The sequence below is a fragment of the Magnolia sinica genome, chromosome 2 (assembly GCF_029962835.1).
Source record: "Magnolia sinica isolate HGM2019 chromosome 2, MsV1, whole genome shotgun sequence".
In the NCBI taxonomy this organism is placed as follows: domain Eukaryota; kingdom Viridiplantae; phylum Streptophyta; class Magnoliopsida; order Magnoliales; family Magnoliaceae; genus Magnolia; species Magnolia sinica.
Genome location: NC_080574.1, coordinates 64,386,198 through 64,393,382, shown reverse-complemented (window position 1 = coordinate 64,393,382; position 7,185 = coordinate 64,386,198).

Here is a 7,185-nt window from a genome sequence, read left to right as displayed (position 1 = left end):
ATGTTTGCAATTATAGTAGGAGTGATCTGTATATCAACACCATCAATAGACACCATGATAGAAGGAGGATCAGACACAGGTGAGTGGTAGGGGGCGAGAAAATTGCATGTCCATTCAGGATGACATGGTCCACCGAAATCAAGAACAGGTAACTAATTTATAGCTGCCAACAGAGGTTCCAGGTTATATGGAATCAGACAACTTCTGTCAACTTTTCTTTTAGGAATAACCTTTCTTCCAGTGAACTTCATTAATACTGAATTAACTTGAACCGGTGGAGGTGCTTGGGCTTCAGATTGAGCTATATTAAGCTCTGATACCACTTGAAAAGGCCAAGCTATATGTCCTAGAGAGGGGGGAGGGGGGGGGGGGGGGTTGAATAGGACTATTCCAAATTTAAATTAATAATAGCAGAATTTAAATTATAAGATAGCCTTATAAACAAATGAATGAAAAGATAGCACTTTAAACAAACTACAATACTGAAATGTAAAGCAACCTCAAATGTATGAGTATTGAGAGATTGATACAAATGTTGTTCAAAGGACAACCTTACACCAAAAACCAAGGTTTATGGTAGGACAACCTGATTCCTAGAAAGGTGTTTGTATCAAAAACTCAAACTAAAAACTGAGGAATAAATAGCAAGGAAATGAAATCTAATCTATTACAACATTCCCCACAATGCTTGAAATGTAAAAGATTGCAACATTCACATTCACACATACATCCCACGATATTGAATGATAAAAGATATAAAAAATAAATCACACAACCAAACACAAAGAATTATAGTGGTTCACTTGTGTGTACACCAACTATTAAACAATAACCACACAACTTGCTACTCCACTCCTAATATCCTCACACAGTAGATATTAACGTTCACTATGAAATAAGTTTTTCTCAGGTTCACCTAAAATCCTCACAATTGTGTCTTTCTAATGGGCTTACATAATTAAAAAAAAAAACCCACTATGAGTTTTCTAGATCACCTCAAATAAACCAAACAATGAGATTTTTCTGGCTCAATCTCAAAAGAAACTAAAAATAGAAGATTTACACAAATTAAAATACCTAGATTTCTCCTATTGTTGCAGCTCGGAAGAACCATGTCATAGTAGAAGTTCGAATATAGAAGTTCAATGTTCAATACTCACTTTGAAATAGTTCTAGGTTCTAATTGATTGCAAATTAAATCAAGTTGGGCTAGCTCTATTTGATTTTGATTCCAAGAAGTGGAATATCACAATTCCTCTTTCAAATCAGATTGGAATGCAGAAACAAAATCAAATATAAAAAGCTAATAAAAAGAGAATATCAAATGAGCACAATTTAGCTTAAAATGAATACTAACTTATCTCCCAGAGTGATGCCTTGATTTTACTTAAATTGGATATCAAACTTTGAAATTCGTGCTCTGTTTATAAATTTAGAAATCATGTATAAGACTAGTCCTGTGGACACTATGAGTGGTCGTAGAACGAACTAATTTTTAAAATTTTGAGCGTGATTGGATAAAACCGTTCCATAACTGGTCGTAGGCACTTCACGACCGGTCGTGAGGCCTCCACGACTAGTCATGAGGAGTCAGGAATAGTTGCTAGAGTTTGAGTCGTAGCTGCAGGACTAGTCTTGAACGAGTCGTGCACTGTTCACACGACCGGTCGAGCAGACTCCAGGACTGGTCAAGGCTCAACTAAAAAAATTTAAAATTTTGCAACAACTTAGGACTGGTCGTGGAATTTCTTGGACTGGTCGAGCCAGTACTAAGACTAGTCGAACAGAGTCCAGGACTAGTCGAAGAACAAAGCAAATACTTATAAAATAAACAATTGACTTATGTATCCGAAATGACCTACCCAAAGGTCAATTTAAGGTCTTTTATACCTTAACCATGAAGTATGAACATTGAACCTTCTTTTCTTCAGATGATGGACGATCGTAGAAGTTTATGACGCTTGTACTTAAGATCTTTTGAAGCTTGAGTTTGTAATACTTGAATCATGCTTCACTTTGAGTCTTGATGTCACTTTAAAATCATTGAACTTTGAAGCTTAAAGGTGAATCAATGTACTCAATCTAGCATTTCTTGAAGTAGATCTTTGTTGTTGACTTGAAGCATTGTCCTTGTACGTGTGATGCATTGCCTTGAACAGATATATCAATGTGCTACACAAGACACATATTGTGGTTTTGGGACAACGAAATTTGATAATTAAAGGAGCAAGAACCCATAGCACTTACAAACCACTTCCAAGAGAGAAAAATGTGATGTGTGTGGTCACTTCCTATCCCAAGATCCATCATCCCAGCCCTTTATTTCTCATCATCTTCCATTAAAGTGAGACACAAGGAGATTGGTGTTCCATCGGACCAACAAGATCGAACAGTGGGTGTTCTATAGGTTTAGATTATATGTTTTGATGATGGGCTAAGTGGGGTTTACCGATTGATGGTATGCATCTCGCTTTGGACCCTATATGTGGTCGATGGCCCACTATGATTCTCATGATCATTCCATGATGGGACCATTATCCATGGACCCCATCATGATGTTTACTTTCTAGTTTGAAAGGGGTTATCTAGACCTTCCATTTTGGTGGAGAAGGAATCTCCATCGTTGATTTTAATTTGGTGGGCCCACATGTATTAGGACCCACTTGATGTATGGTTGAATGCATGAATGAGAGGGCCCATAGTGTCGGGGACCCTCCACCACACATGTCTCTTTCTCTCTCTCTCTCCCTCTCTTTTTCATTTTTGTGTGATAATGTGGCTGTGTGGCTCGCCCGGATGGACCCCACCATGAAGCATGTATTCTATCCAAGCCATCCAGTAGGTGGGGCCCACCTTAAATATGTGTCGTATGCAAACCGTCTAGCATCTAGGGACACTAGACGTGGCCACATAGTGTAACGCCCTGAAATTCGGGTGTCGAGCATAACTCAGCTCCCGAGTTCCAAAACATCACTTATGCAACATAATTAATGAGAGATGTATGTTGACTGTATTAGTGCATAAAACATGGAATCGATTAAGCCCAAACACAGATATGATTCAGGGACAAGTGAATAAAGCAAGCGGAAGACTTATAGCAAAATATGTGTACAAGTGTAAATCCCTGAATTACATATACAAGCCAGATCGTTTGAAAGTGTTATGTAACAAACAGGAGGAGAGCTATCACTCGAATCCTGTGCCTCAATCTCTTCCTCGTCTTGCTCTGCTTCTTCCTCCGACTCCGCACCACCTTCAGCATAACTCTCATCGTCACCGCTCTCAGACTCAGCCTCACCCTCTGAGGCAAGCTGACCAGAACCAACCTCCATCAGCTTGAGAGTCCTCAAATTGATATAACGAACAGGGATCGGCTTCTCAGCTCCAAGCCTATAGCCAAACTCATGTGCGATCTTGCAAATGAGGCAGCCAAAGGGAAGAGACTCGGTCCTTCTACTCGAACGAGCGATGAGAATAATCTGGCGCAGGACGTACGTCGGCACACACAACTTCGCTTCCTGCCCCACCTGATATAGGAAATCCACCATCAGGCACGTACACTCGCTGCGGTTGCTCCACCTTGGATATACATTGAACGTAAAGATGTGGTGAAGCAAACGGAAGTCGTCCGTCATGAAGGAAGCCAGAAGACTCCTATTCGGCTGCCATTCAACCAGACGACCACACAAGAATCGGGTGCGACGATCCCTCTCGCGCACACTGTCCACATTCTTCTCGCTGGCATGCACTTCCCCAAGTGGCACCTTCAAGAGTCGGGATATCAAAGCAACATTGACAATACCAACTCGACCGCTACCACAGGGAATCTTGAACTGCAGAGGATCTAGCGAAGGCTCCAGAATGTTGGCATAGAAGGCCCGAACAGTGCTAGCATTCGCGCGATACTCGCCTTCGAACAAGGGACCCCAATCAGCCCCTTCTAGGCCAAGGATAAGGGTGCTCCGCCTCCATCTCCTGATTCCAACGAGTAGCATCGTCGTGGCCGTCTTTGCTTTGTTTGTGTTTTCTTTGTGTGTAGCCGTTGTTGGCTTGTAGTTGGAGTGTTGTAGTTGTGTAGTTGTTGTAGTTGTTTGTGGTGGTTGTAGTTGCTGTGGTTGTTGAAGTGTTAGATGTTGTTGTTTTCATGCTTTCCTAGTCGTGATTCATGTATTGCTGCACTACTTGTATTGCGACGATTTTGTTTAATGGAACGCATGTTGTTTATTTTTTGGAGTTGTGCTGTGCTGTGTTGTTGTGTGGATGGATTATGTGACTTAGAATCTGACAGGTTGCATCCTCTGATTTAATGTAGGGATGCCTCCTAAGGGTTCGAAGACTTCGGCCCGTCTCTCTCTGATTGAGTCACTTGCTGGGGTTCCTCCCTTGAGCGATAGCCATTCAGATCCGCAGGCGGGTCCATCTTGTGCCGGTGTTGGGTCGACACCCATGGCTCCTCCAGTCACACCCTCGGTTCCTGGGCCGAGCCGTGCACCTTCATCTACTCCACCTGTTGATAGGTTTGAGCAGATGATGCTGTTGATGCAGCAGCAGTAGATTCAGCAGCAGCAGCAGCAGCAGCAGCAGGAGTTCTTCTCTTCCATGGCTGGCATCTTTGCTCAGTCTGTAGGGGCGACTCCACCTGTTTCACCTATGCCTCCATCTGGGAGTGTCAGTGTCAGTGCTAGTGCCAGCGGCACATTTGAGCGATTCCAGCGCTTGCGACCTCCTACTTTTGCGGGTTCTCATAGACCCGAGGAGGTCAAGTATTGGATTGACCGCATCTCTAAGATGCTGAGACCGTTGCACTGCTCTGAGGTCGAGCAGGTTGAGCTTGCCACCTTCATGTTTGAGAAGGAGGCCAGTTTGTGGTGGGACAGTGTGCTTCGCACTGTCGAGGAGGACTTTGTTTGGTCGTGGCAAGCGTTTGAGGCGCACTTCCACGAGAAGTATTTCTCGGTGACGTACCGACATGAGAAGGAGAGTGAGTTCCTTCGCCTCCGCCAGGGAGGGTTGTCGGTTACGGAGTATGAGAACCGGTTTACTGAGTTGGGGCGGTATGTTCCTTTGATCCTGGGTGATCAGCCGATGAGGATGTGGCATTTTTCTGAGGGACTGAGACCTGAGATCCGATCGAAGATTTGTTGTGCTAGCATTTCTTCATATGTGGAGCTGGTGAGCATGTCCTTGCGAGCAGAGCAGGACGGAGATAGAGCGTCCCGCATGTGAGCACCAATGGTTCCTAGGCCGCGATCGGACTTTCAGGGTGCACCTTTCCTCGGCAAGAGGCCGCGAGTTGTTTCTCCTCCGAGGCGTTCAGCGCCGCCCGCTCAGCAGATGAGAGCTGATCTTAGATGTTCTTATTGTGGGAAGGTGGGGCACTTGGACCGTTTCTGCTTTTCCCGTATGCGAGCAGGTGGTTTTACTCCACCGCAGAGGGTTAGCCGTCCGATGCCTCAGGTTATTTCTCCTCCTCCTCTTCGATCAGCGCCAGCTCATCCATCCTTCAGACCTGCAGTTCCTGGTTTCAGGCCACCTCAGCGGCCCATGGTTCCTCCGCCGAATCGTCAGCAGCAGGCTCGTGTTCATGCGCTTTCAGCTGAAGCGCCTATGTCTGACTTGGTGCCGAGGTCCTTTGAGGTGACAGCGCATATTGAAGGTATTCCCGTTTCTGTGTTAGTGGATACAGGGTCCACTACTTCTCTTATTTCTTATGCGGCAGTTAGGCGTTTGGGTTTGAGATCTGTTCCTATGCATGGAGTGACGCTTACTACCGCTACGAGGATGTCCTCTGCTTTGGGCAAGCGTTGTATGGATTGTTTGGTCGATCTGGGAAGTGGATCGATCCGTGTTGATTTGCTAGTCGCACCGCTTTATCACTACGATGTTATTATGGGTATGGATTGGCTCATGAGGATGCGAGCTGAGATTGATTGTGAAGCTAGATCAGTGACGATCCATGGACCTGAGGGCGAGATTGTTACTTTCCCAGTTCAGGTCAGTTACCCTCTTCTTATTGATTTTTATTCTTCTCTGTTGGAGAGTTCGGCCGATTTGGCGTTGGTTAGTATGCCGGTAGTTCAGGAGTTTGAAGATGTGTTTGAGTCGATTCCTGGATTACCTCCTCAGCGTGAGATTGATTTTGCTATTGATCTTATGCCTGGTGCGGCGCCCATTTCCTTGCCCACCTATCGGATGCCTCCGAGTGAAATGGAGGAGTTGAGGAAGCAGATAGATGGTTTGCTGGAATTGGGTTTTATTCGGCCCAGTGTGTCTCCTTGGGGAGCACCTGTTTTGTTTGTGAAGAAGAAGGATGGTTCCTTGCGATTGTGTATTGATTATCGCAGGCTAAATTTGGTAACTGTGAAGAATAAGTATCCTTTGCCTAGGATTGATGATCTATTTGATCAGTTGAAGGGGGCACGATACTTCTCGAAGGTTGATCTGTAGTCAGGGTATCATCAGTTGCGCGTCAAGGATGGAGACATGCAGAAGACCGCTTTTAGGACCAGCTTCGGTCATTATGAGTTCCTTGTGATGTCGTTCGGTCTGACGAACGCACCGGCCGTGTTCATGGATCTGATGAATAGGGTGTTTCGGCCATTCCTGTTTCGATTCGTCATTGTCTTTATTGATGACATTTTGATTTATTCAGCGAGCCGGGCAGAGCACGAGGAGCACTTAAGAGCGGTTTTGGATACTCTTAGGAAGCATCAGCTCTTCGCACAGTTCAAGAAGTGTGATTTTTGGAAAGAGGAAGTCAAGTTCCTGGGACATGTGGTGTCCAAGGAAGGAATAGCCGTCGACCTTACCAAGGTAGCTGCAGTGCAGGACTGGAAGCAGCCTGGTTCAGTTACTGAGGTGAGGAGTTTTCTAGGTCTTGCAGGCTATTATCGACGCTTTATTCAGAACTTCTCGAAGATTGCCAGACCGTTGTCGCAGCTGACACGGAAGGATTTGAAGTTTGCTTAGAGTGAGCAGGCGGAGTTAGCTTTTCAGGAGCTGAAGGACAAGTTGACGTCCGCCCCTGTGCTAGTATTGCCAGAGCAAGGGGTTAAGTATATTATATATACTGACACCTCTCACGTTGGTCTAGGTTGTGTCCTTATGCAGAAGGACAGGGTGATTGCTTATGCTTCGCGTTAGTTAAGGAAACACGAAGAGAATTACCCTACGCACAACCTGGAA